Source organism: Ischnura elegans, chromosome 12, assembly GCF_921293095.1.
Source record: "Ischnura elegans chromosome 12, ioIscEleg1.1, whole genome shotgun sequence".
NCBI lineage: Eukaryota > Metazoa > Arthropoda > Insecta > Odonata > Coenagrionidae > Ischnura > Ischnura elegans.
In genome coordinates, this window is record NC_060257.1 from 52,620,055 (window position 1) to 52,633,223 (window position 13,169).

The 13,169-nt window shown below is 39.2% G+C and overlaps 1 protein-coding gene across 6 annotated transcripts in view; it reads right to left on the reverse strand.

Moving 5' to 3' along the window:
• Positions 1-13,169, reverse strand: part of LOC124169616 (trithorax group protein osa-like) — a 430,983-nt gene that overhangs the window by 313,997 nt on the left and 103,817 nt on the right. The gene's annotated exons all lie outside the window — the stretch shown is intronic.

The window sequence follows — 13,169 nt, forward strand, 5'->3', positions numbered from 1 at the left end:
TCATCAAAGGGACCAGAAGATTTTTAACGTTATATCCGAGTGACGTTACAAAAAAAGCAGCCTTTAATCTGAGTGAAAGGACAAAGTAAAGACGCAAATGTTCTGCTATATACAACACTGTTTAATGAAATGTACTCGTAAATTGGAATATGTATAATAAAAAAACGTTGATAAAAAAATGATATTCACCATTAAATATTTTATAGCCTAATAAAAACCTGACTTTACTGTCGAAAAAAATCTGTGATCTTCTTTTGAACGGTTCTTTTAGGAATATAAATTCTCTCCGTTGTGCAAAAAACGTCTTGAAGCGTGCTGAGTGTTGAAGCAGTGAAGCACTTAAGGCTCCCACACACCTGAGCGGCCGAGGTGGCGGCCGCGGTACGCGGCCAAGTATTAATGTAGCGTTCAATGCGTTCACACACACCAGAGCGGCCTGACGGGCGCGGCCGCGGCCTATGCAGCGGTTGGCCGCCGCGGTGGCGGCCGAACGCGACCTGTCGAGTTTGACCGCAGGCCGCGTTTGCTCACGCCTACAAAGTTTCAATTTTCCAATGGATTGCCTTGACGAAATAGGGCTACGCAAACACGAAACGGTCTAAATATGTGTCTGTTAATGTTAGCATGAGTTTGCCTTTGCTTTTGAGTTTTTTTTTTGTAATCATCAGAAGACAATTACCTGAGGAAAATTGTAAGTATATTTCGACCCATCATAGCGCTAAAAATTGGTTGTCCAGGTGCCTTCTCCGATGGTGATTCATAATTGAAATAATTCGATTTGCGGTTTATAAAAGATCAAAGAACGTATACAATAACTTCCGATTGAAGTATTTTTTTGTCTTTTGAAAATCGCTCGCGAGCCTGAGCCATTTCAATATTTTAGTTACCTGAAATTAAGAATGTGTGCGAAGCAAATGCTCAAATAAGCAGGAGACGCTTATAAAGAAAAAATATGGGATTGAAACATCAGAGACCAATTAGCCGTAAAACTACAACGCTTTTGTATAGGCCATTGGAACCATGAAGTACCTATGTATTTATTTACAATGTAGGTACCTTTATTTACGAAAAAATTCATAAACCAGAAGAGGTATATATTGAGGCTGATGTTTAAAAATAATGAGCCATAAAATGTATCCATGTCTCGGTTTCCTCTTATTAAAACTTAAGTCTGCAAATATAAGCGCATTAGGTCTAGGAAGTTACTGCAAATCGTAAATGTATTGTTCATTAAACGATTAACCATTTCAATGAATAAAAGTTTTTAAAGTTAAATTTTCTAGTATTTGTTTACAGTAATTCATTTAGGAACCCATTCCCCAGTTCCACCAATCAAACAAAATGATGAAATTTTGAAAGGTATTTTTGGCAAAAGTAAATTTTAGCCTAATACTATAACCTAGCAAAAGTTAATGTTAATTCGCTCAAAATATTTGTATTTTAATTATATCTATATTGGCTTGCACGAATCATCCATCAGAAGAAAATAATGCTTTCAAAAGTCATAATTTTGTGCACGATTTCAGTAGCATTATTTTATTTAGCGTAGCTAACGAGTAAAGTACATAAATAGACTGATGTTTTAATTCTTCGTCTATTTTTTCGTTAGCATTGCTTAGTGCAACTGCTAGACGCCTTGTTGGTCCTATAGGTCTTCGGTATTTAGTGAAGTCCTTCGTGATATCGTGCCTCACAGCATGCAGAAGCTGGTCAAAGCATTCTAAATCCATTCGAAAATATAAATAAAATCATTCTTCATGTTCCCTTAGCTTCTTGAAGAGGGAATGAAATTCTCCTTCCTCCGCTTCCTCCGCTCCGACGATTCTTTCTGTAATAGATATCGCAATTTTGTAAACTCCTCATTAAAGTATGACCGAAGCTGGTAAGAATAAAAAAGCAATTACCTGTGCCTTCGCTCTTCGTCGATTAACGTGGCTAGTAGTATTGCTTCCTCTTCAATATCAGAACTATTATTCACCTCCATTGTACAATTGACTTGCTGGATAAAGATCTACCTCGAGAATGGTCGGAGTTCGTCGGTTTGTCGCTCTCGGTTTAAGTGCAACATTTCCGTAGTCGTGGCCGCTTAGGTGTGTGCACAGCGGTGCCCGCGCAGCGGGCGTATCTTCCGCGCGGCCTAGTCCGCCACCGCGGCCGCTTAGGTGTGTGGTAGCCTTTATGCAACCTAAGAATCGCAACATTTTTGACGCTATACCCGAGCGTCGCAATATTTGTCGACGATATAAACGGGTTTTCGCACAACATAAAATGTTCAATTTTGGCTGGTCTGTATAAAATGTGACGTTAAACCCGAGTTGACGTTACAGCTGATGCCGTTATAACCAAGTTCCACTGTAATCTAAAGACATTCTAGTATGTCTAGGCCATCCTAGTCATCAGATACAGCCTCGAAACGCGAGGAGTCAGAGAGAGGGGGACAAAAATATCCCAATTAGCGTCGACTCCGAAACCTGGAAAAGCGAGCCGTAAAGTGAGAAACAAAAGAAGCGTCAACAAGCGAAATGAGGAGACGCCTGCTATTTCCATTCCCTCCCCTCACTTCCCTGCTTTCGGGATAGGCTTCAACGCAGCTATCCAGCGGCGACGGTGAGCCGCCGTCAACTGTAACACGGTTGACCTTGAGAGCCCTGCCACTACACTACAGGCGATGTGCACCAGGAGACATTTAAAAATGCAACCTTCTGAGCTGTCTCTAACTTTCCGCCCAGAAAACTTAGCTTGCGATTGTGAAGATATTTAGGCACGATGCTCCTATGTTTGTCTTTATAGCGAACCAAAGAAATATTTTGGTGATACATAAAGTTTTTTCTTCAGGCTGACCATTAGCCATACGGCTACACTGGGTGGTAACGAGGTCAGAATATAATGTTGTTCATGTTCAATTACTACGAGTGAACTTGATAGAATGGATGGATCTTCAAGGTAAGCATATTTTTGAGAGAAGAAAAGATAAAAAAATGTATACAATCTCAATTCCAGTTGGTTTTATGGTAAAATCATATGGATGCCCATGCATTTTATTTACTTTTTTTATTTTTTATTATTCCTAAGCACAAAAAACTGATACATTACCTTTCGCGAGGTCAAGTTTTCCAGGTGGAATATGAAAATATCTCTCTCAGGGGGAATAAAAAAATAATCTCAAAACTATTGCATTCGCTGAGGGGAATGACATCCGTAAAATCACATGCCAACTCTCACTGCTGGTGGTCTAAAACACGTAATTCTGCGCGACTCATTATATTAATTAATTAATAACTTGAAGGGATGACTGCATTTCACACAAAAAGTATAACAAGTTAATGAGCCAATATTCTTATGACTAAGTAACTAATGCGCACAAGGGCGGCAACTTCCGTTTTTTTTTAAGTTATGAGAACATGGCGGCATTAATTAAAAAATCGCCGTAAATTACCTTTCCCATCCATAATAAAATGCAAAAAAATTATACTTCCACATAAATTTAATGCTGTACGACCTAGGTTCCAACATCCCGCGTAATCACCTGGTACATTTGGTACGTGCGAGGTGAAACCTAGGTTAAAAAAAGGATTGAATTTATGTAGAATTATTAAGAATTTTTTCACTTCATTGCGTCTAGTCTTTTCCATGAAGTCACGCCTGAAACAATGAATCTACCGAATTCTTTAAATAAATAGCTATTGAGCGATAGGGTCTGAGAGAACAGCTCCATTATGCTTAATGCCATCTTCTCAAAATAAATCGCCGGGTCGTAAGACTTGTTGACCAGATACGGTACAACATACCCCATGAGATAAACATCGCGCTGCTATCTCTTCCACGCATCGCTCATTCCGATCGATACATCGCAACGTCGCGCGGGGTACCCGTTTCATACCCTCTGCACACCTAGCTCCGACTCATGTCCCTATGATTCCTCCAGAGCACGGCCCCTCCCCCAACACCCCTCAAACCTTAGGGTATTCCCCCGCTCGCCTCGCACCCATTCCGCCTCGCTGCTCAAATTGGGTCACGGTCGCCGAAGAGGGAGGACAAGGGTATAGATATGGGGAGGGGTTAGTGGCTTCTTTCCCTACCCCGCGATCCCCGCATTCGTAAACGTTGACTATTTTTCTTCCGGCGACTCGGAGACGGAGCACCGCAGCTCACGTGAGGAGAAGGCCGGTCTCGCAATTGCGTACTGCACGCTGCACGTTGCGTTTGTTTTTATGAGGCGCCCATAAGGGATAGCCACGAATATTACATAAGAGGATCCTCAAGTCTGCATCTAAATGTGTTGTCACCCACCGCGCATATAAATGAGTTTACAAAAGACACCACTCGTGTCGCTGACGGACGAAGTGATGCGAGTTTCACGGGGAAATATGGTATAATTAGGGGTTTTAACCAAGATTTATATTAATTATCATCGGCAGATTTAGGAGGGAGGCACGGGAGCACGTGCCCCTCCCCCCAGACACTGAAAAAATAGACAAAATTTTGTATACGGTTATCAATCGGAGCACCAATCATTTAATTTCATATTTGTAACTTTCATATTAAAATAAAGAGAATATTTCGTACAGTGATTGTTGGTTCTTATTTTTAATCTCAAGTATGAGAAGATCGTTTGCCTGTCAGACCCTTGTGCCCCCAGAAAAAATCCTGGAACCAATCCAGTCAATTATGATGTGATTATCAACGTCATAACTTTTCAATGGTATTCGTCGCAAGTACTAAAATTATAATGCAAAATACTGGAAAAAAAAGTATTTACCTGTCATTCAATTAAGCCTAGCCTAGCGTTGCAATCGCTTTTAGCGGCCAAGCGTTCTGATTGGCTGAAGGACCGAGTCAGCTACACAAAAAGGGACGTGCCGAGTAATGGAAAAAGGTATGGAAAGTCCATCCCAGGAGCCATTGCGAAAAATGATCGCAAAAAACGATCATTTTTTCCACCATCGCTGGGGCGATCGCGGGACCTATCCCTCCAAAGGGATTAGAAAATTATCATATGATTCGGGCTTAACTTTCTCGGTAGTAGACCACATCTTAGCGTATTTTGGGGGCAGTTTAGTATTAAAAATTGCGAGAACTAAAGGGAATTTTAAACAATTACTAGAAGCGTCAAGGCGAGCGTGACATCGTTAGACGCGTGTTTTTCAACAACACAGTCGGACGTGACGCTGACTGGACCTCAGTGATCACCTCGGAAATAAAGCTTTCGCGAGGAAGAAAAAACACGACTGGAAAAATGGAGTGCGTGACTTTTGCTCAAACTAAACAATTCTTTATCCATCGCCACGACCAACAAACACGTAATCAAGAAACCCACAAACGAAATACATGTCATTTCTATAACAATTTCAAAACACGCTCTTCAACGCTACGCTAACGCTACCTCAACAAATAACAACCAAATAAACTGACTTACCATATTATATTTCCTAGAAATTGCTTTGATAATCCAATTTTTTTTACAGGTCCCCGTGGCGATGTTTTTCTTATATAAGAAAACAATATTAACAATATAATATTTATACCACTTTGGCAAAAAACGATAAAACGTTCGTCATACCCTTAGAGTTATGAGAAAACTTATGCTCATCAGCGGCCCCACTTCCGCGTTACATGCAAAAGAATGCTTTAACTGACGTCAAATCACGCAAGTTTCATGACAATAGCGCTAAAGACGGCTAAAATAGCTGTAATAGGTGTTCACTTAAAAAATATAAGAATAGATTCATCCACATTATCCGTACCCTTATTTTTCATTCAATCTCGAAGATAGTCTTACATGACAAAAAACATTCATCCAATACATATACGTTCATGTAATTAGGGACAATAACGCGAATATGTTGATAAACAAGTCTTGGCATTCCCACCAGGTTAAAAACTCCACCTCTGGCGACGTTTCAACCCCAGACTCGGGGTTCATCATTATGTTACGCAAAAAGTAGCCCGGTGACGAGCACAAGTTTCATCAGAAATATAAAGGCATAACGAACATTTTTTAATTTTTTTATCTAATTGATATAAATACTCTAGTATAAATAACAACCTTTCGTATTATATGAAAAGTATCGCCAAAAGAACCTGCATAAAAATCGGATTTTCAAATGCAATTTGAAAATGAGCCCCCAGTCGGAGCTCGAAACGTCGGAAGTAATGGACTTTTTTAATACGGTGGAAATCCCGAAAGAAGTTTTCCCACGCAGTTCTCCCAGAAAGCATCATATCCTATTAAGCCAATACGTCAATAACGCCAGCTTCTCTCATTAATACTAATCAATTTTAAATCAGATATTTGGAGAAACTCATAGATTTCACAATTATCACCGAGTACTGTCAGGGCACCGGTTAATCTAATGCTAATAGGTTGTCAAAAGTAAAATCTAAGCAGGTATTGGCTAGGCACATATACGAGAAGGATATATGGTATTTTTAAGCGGGAATGATAAAAAAAATCTTCAAAAATATTTTTGGGGAGTTCAGTTTCAAATGCTCAAAATTGATTGCTAAAAAATCAATATGACGCAACATAAAAGAGTTTAAAGCTACCTCACTTTCGTACAGCAAACAGCGAATGAAACAAACTCATAACACCCATAAGTTCCATTACGGGGTGATTTGAGGTAAAAACGAAAACTTTTCAATTTAGAATCACTCCATGCCGTATGATTGTCTTAGAACTTAATGGGCATGCAATCATTCGGTACATGGCTATTACTGAGAAAATCTTGCGACAGCTTCTAAATTGGCTCGAAGCAACTTCACAAGACGAAATTTTAAACTTTTCCAGGGTATTTTGACGTCAGTATCACTTCATACTTACTGATTAATTAGTCATAGATATTACAAGTATCATTGGGCACCGCAACCACACACACAATCCTAGTAATCTGTGGCTTGCTCTGTGAAACCCTGAAGACTGCTTCTTCCTTGGATAGGATACATTCAAAAAGAAGCTAATGTAAATTTTCAACGAATTTTTCTAAGGTTAAATAATTTGAATCGACATCACTATCGCTTGAAAGCGATTGCAGTATGCGGTGAATAGGTAATGGAAAAAGTTCCCACACTTGTAGCGTACTTATATGAGTAGTTTTCGCGTGGTCAACTTAACTACCCAAAACTTAGGGGCCATATTAGCGAAGTACACCATTATTAACCATATTTACGCCATATTGCACCAAAACGAACTTGGTTCCCCTAAAACGTATGCGTGAAAATGATTAATTATTTTAATAGAGCCCGCACAATAGGCTTAGCAATAGGTGGTAAATTAGTAGTTATTATAAAGATTCTGAAAACTTTCTGGATAAAATATACTGAGCAGCTAGAAATCAGATTCAATATAAGGTCGCTACACCGGGTGGCCTTACGTTTACCTTTCCGTAAATTATACACAAAAAATCCTGCTTCTTCATGCGGGATCCTTTGACTTTAAAGAGTACGATTAAGGAAATGGATCTCTATCTGCACTCTCTATACCTTTAGCATATCAAGTATGAAAGCCATTCTTATTTAACAAAACGAAAAATGGCGGAATTGATACTTGACTTGATTCTTGTAGCCGCATAGGCACAAAATCGCAAAAACGCCCAAAAATGTTTTGCTGGGATACGAAACCTGGTTTCGCCACAAAGGAAAGGGCCAAATCAAGTCGTCTACGGAAAATAAAAAGAATTCCTAGAAGGCGGGATGCTGAATCTCGAAGCCAAAAGAAAGCCATAACGGATTTTCTATCTCCAATAATCGAGCGGGACGAATGGCGGGCCCGAATCTCCGAGCCCTTCAATCAACTTGGCACAAATCGTAGGACCCCAAGCGACGAAGGATAAGGCTCACCGGAAGAGCGCGCGAGAGCGAACGACAGCTGAGGGAAATGAAAGTGGGAGGAGAGGCGAGAAAGGCAGAAAGAAAGAGGAAATGTAACAGTGAGGAGGAGCCTGGAGCAGGAAATGCCCGATATTTCGTTCCGTTGAGGCCGATATTCCATAAGTACTGAATATCGATATTGACGAGGAATAAAAATTCACTTATCGCTCTCCACTCTCGGGCTTTATTCCCCACAATAGCACCGAACATGAAAAAAATAAGTATAATTAAAGGGAAAACTATTTGTACCAATCAGTTAATAATAGGTATGGCAATTATCCGCAAATTTATTTAATTAATTTTTTTCACTTTGGAATGCCGCACATTTTTTGTACTTGAGTATGATCTGACGGACGTACAGCCTTTCCCGCACGTTTTTCAGGCGATGCTCACATTTTCAGGTCCCCGCACAGGATTGTGTGTGCAGACGCCACGGAAATGCCAACTTTAGAGTCAATATGTTTCACAGCACTTCGGTGATCCTCCAAAACAATTTTCTTCACGCTCCGAACATGTCGTCAGACCGGTTGGTGCGACGCCGAGATTATCTTGATGTGTTGTCACTCGACGTTCTGCCCTCTTTGAAATATCGCGAACGCACATTTGACACATCCATGATACCATCACCATATACCTCACTCAACTGGTGATGAATTTATCCTTTTCGGTCAGATATTTTTTCTCTAAATTGGTAAAAATTATTTTTTTCTATTTAACTTTAATTTTGGGGTCGTGAAAACTTTGCTGAAAAGATTGCCTATTTTTTGCGTAGTAACTTTTGTGGTCTATGTCCGTAATTATGGACGAGAATGCACTTGGAAGGTTAAAATTCCCTAAAATTCGTGTCCATTTTAATGCACATTACGCATTAAAGATTTAAATCTGTGGTACACCACACAAAAGGAGAAAACAAATGATAAAGCGCTATTCTTGTACTGGGAACGTCGTCATTTTAAGTATCAACAACAGTCCTAAGTTTCCGGGATCCTAAAAACCATAGTACAGTGTTGCTATATTTACCGCGCATTTACAATGAGTGCGCCCGTATTTTAAAACAAGCCAGATGTTTCTATCAACAGCCAGTCCTGAGGAAAAACTTGGAGAATTGATAACTTGAATGCACCTCGTAGACATCACCTTCATTCACTTTGGGCGAATTGGTTCCAATATCACTCACTGACGTCATGCTGTTAATATTCGCAACTAAGGAACCAATTCATGAGGCTTTTGATGCTCCGAAAAAGGTCCTCATTAATCCTCATGCATATTTTTTATGCTTGGACCAATATTTTGCCCTAGCAACGTATCCATGGTTCACACGATCGAAGCTGTAACACAGTGAAATATAACTATCGCAGAACTACCTCCATTACAATGCTGGAAGAGAGGATAAATGAATGGCAGCAGGGAGTATCGGAGGTAGGGATGTGTCCAAGTATCTGAATTTGCTATAAAGAAATGGATAATAGCTTTTTTAATGCATCCAGCTACTTAAAAACCTAAGGCTCGAGTACAAAGTAACATGCCGATACAAGGAATCTTCAAAGGAAGTGGATACAGCTAGAAATTTTGATTACAAAGTAATCGCAACTCAATGTTTGATACCGAACTGAACCAGCGTCAGTTATACAATTAGTCCTCGTCTTACGAACAAGATGTGTTCTCAGACCTTGTTCGTAAGTTAAAGAACCTGAGCAAGGCAACGTTAAGTGTAGTCATCCTGCATAATGCAACACTGTATTACAAAGTGTAATGTTGCATTATGTAATACAGTATTGCATTATGCCGTTGCATTATGTATTAACTCACGATGGTGACGAAGTAAACTTATTGCGCGTGCGACGCAACTGGAGCCGAAAAAACTTCGCCGCCCGCGTGAACGTAAGGCGCGCGAAACGCAGACCAGCGGGACGAAAAAGCGAGTTCCGGTACGTCACACCGCGCTGCGTCGGCCAACCACTATGGCGCCAAATTTGAACTTTCGGACAATTTAATTTTTTGAATGTTTTTATCTCTGAAAGTTCGTAAGTCAAATGTTCGTAACTAAAGGACTTACAGTAATTATCAGAGGATAACAAGAAAGAAAACTTTTTTCCTATGAAACAAGCATAAGGCACTTCTACAACATTGTCCTGATATTAATTATCACTCCAAAAGAAGCTTCTACGTAGTAAAATTACCTCACTTTTTATCTATCACGTCAACTTTGAAGCTACAGAATTCCCTCTACATATTTGTCTCATTCGTTACATAAAATTTGCGAATGAAGAACTTTAAAGGGAAATCTTACCTTATATACAATCCATATAGAATGATTGCATTTATTCAAAGGCACGGATGCGTGTGAATTGACAGAAAAAAATATCCGTGAAGGAAACCCGCGCAACACCAAAGCTCCCTTACGAAGCAAATTTCAGCTAATTGCCAGTATCTCACTATCCAGCTAAGCGCCAATATCCCGCGCATAACTAGACTGCTATGCACCTGTCGCTGGACTTCTACGGCTTGAGTAGCCCGGTAACAGTCGCTTAAGGTAAATGTTAGTCAGTTGGAGAGCAATAATGCCTCCAGTGATCAACGCTCAATCTAGCAGGGAGTAGTCACAACTACACAAGGAATAGTTTAAAAAAACTTGACGTGGTACAAGAAAACTAACCAGGGATTTGAAATCAGTGTGCCTATTTCATCATAAAGCTGCTTACACAGTGGAAACGAAACCCTTGGGTCGGGTTCGCGGGATACACTCCTGGGGCAGGGACTATAAGCGATTAGCTTTTCTCCTCTGCCACCAGAAGGGGAAGGACGGAAGGAACAAGGAAAGGAGGCGCCGCCGCGATAGGAGCCCGACGACGCCTCCAGGGATAGGACGGGGAAGGAAAGGAAGGGACGAGGATTCCCGCACCGTCACAAGGCGGGCGGGCCCTACTAAAAGCGAAACCAAGCAAACGCAATTAATATACTAACGACCTTGGAGGATTATTCTATGAGGAAGAATAATCCAACGATCAAATCGTTAGATATAAAGCTGCTTACACATTGAAGTGATCAGAAAATAAGTTAAAATTTGTTGCCCAGTGTAAAATTAAGTATACGGAATTTCGATAGCAACCAATTTTCGATGGCCAATGATAAGGCAAAGGATAGGATTAAGCCATTCCTCAAAGGCTCTCATAAGCTCCACAGAAAGACAAAACAAAGATTCAATTGATTTTCCCTAATTTAGAACCATCAAGCGTAGAGGTAAGAGAAATGTCAATCAATAAAACATAAAATTTACGTGATTAAATGGGATAGAGCGAAGAGCGCAATTGAGAGAAGTAAGCTGACCTAACGCTATGACCGTTTCAATTATCTTGATATTATTTTCCAAATGAAAAATGGGCATTGCATTTGATACTGTTCGTGCAAAGGAATTTACCGCATCAGCGAAAAAACTTGAGTGCCAACTTATAGCATCCAAAATTAAATGCATACATTTGTGAACTATACCGCAGGACATTTTATTAATCTCAAGGTACCTATATTGCAAATAAATATTTAACGTTATAAATATCTCATTTCATTATACTTATTAAATATACTAATTATTAGGGTATTCTAAATGGCCGTGTTTCTCCGCACACGAGAGTTGATATTAATACGAAAACGTTATCTCTGAAGGTAAACATCAAAATTGGCATTAAATTTAGTATTTAGGTCAGATAAACTTGAAAATGTGATAGAATTACAAAATAATGACTCATAAATTAACATTATCAACGCAATCATAGCTAATATAAAAAATATAAAAATCGAAATTCACTGAATCAAAAGGCACTTAAAGTAATAAGGCACCGATTCAAGGCCGTTTGCCGTTGATTAAATTGCCTCATAGCAAAACATACATGTTCCTCCTCTCGTTGACTGCCCTACTATGTATATATGACTACGCTCCACTCTGAATATCGTCATTAGAAATTGAAATTATCGGGTAGCCCATTAGGCCTGATTCACAAATTTAATGAATTGATAATCGATAGCAAATAATAACTGATAACCACTAACCTTATTCGCTTCTATATTTTATTTTTTTAGTACGTGATCAGCAACATTGTCGACAGAGAGTTTTGGTCACTCGGAATCAGAAAAACGCTCAACCAACAAAGCTGTACTAGTATGCCTCATAGAAGACAACAGTCACTTCATTTAACATAAAGTCGTGAGATAAAAAAAAGATATTATAAGAAAGTAATACAGAATTTCTTAGAATTTCCACAGAAATATTGCCAATTTCATTCCCTGGCATTTCCCTGAAGCTATATGGCGCTCAGGGAAGTGAAAATAATTAATTCAGAAGGACTTTGAGAAAATATACCAATTCCTCGCAATCGGCTGTAATTCACCCGAAAATCTCGTTGCTTCTTGAGAAAGAGACAAAAAATGGAAACTTAAAGATCGAGTTAACTTAACGTATAACTCTGTTTTGAGCGATCATATGCAGCTTTTATAGGTCACGTGTAACTTGAATAAAACAGGAAATTATCATGAAAGTTACTGGGTATATTGAGAGAGATTGGTCAAAATTTGTAAGAATATAGAATTTAAAAAATTTGCATATGAGAAAATGACGAGTTAAAATTTGTGATAAAGGAAAATATTTAGAACGGTCGAACTCATATAGCCTAAAAAATTCAAGATCAATGTATGTATTGAGGTTTTTAAAGACAAAATTAAATAAAAAGGAGCATCAAAGACATAAAATATTAACCAATTAGCAAACATGACTTGCTTCTTCATCGATTACCTCAATCATGGAGAGATTTTTCAATGAGTCACGTGATAGATATTTGAGCTGCTGATATCATATCGTACGAATAAAATCATGATTTTATCTGAGATCTTCACAGCACGCATCAGCGCTATAATTTTTTCCGAGTTAGACAATTTCTTTAATTTCAAGGCCACCACAGCCAGATGATAATGACATACCTAGCAAAAACAGGTGAAATGGATAGGAACAGGTTGGTAATATAACCATAAAGATGAGAATAGAAGATCGCAAGAGTGAACGGTATTAGAAGTTATGCAACATATAGATCAATATGTATGAGGACATTTAAAAACAGCGACAACCATGAGGTGGGGCATATGTTGACAGATAATTCCCATCAACGTCAGTGTTTCGAAACGTAACCATTATAGAGGATTTCATTTATGCGGTGACCAAGCAAGGAATGGCGTGCGAACACGCCGCACCCAAGTGCCATAATAATTAAACACGGAGACGAGATTTGATAATGGGAGTAGCGGAATATAATTTGAAC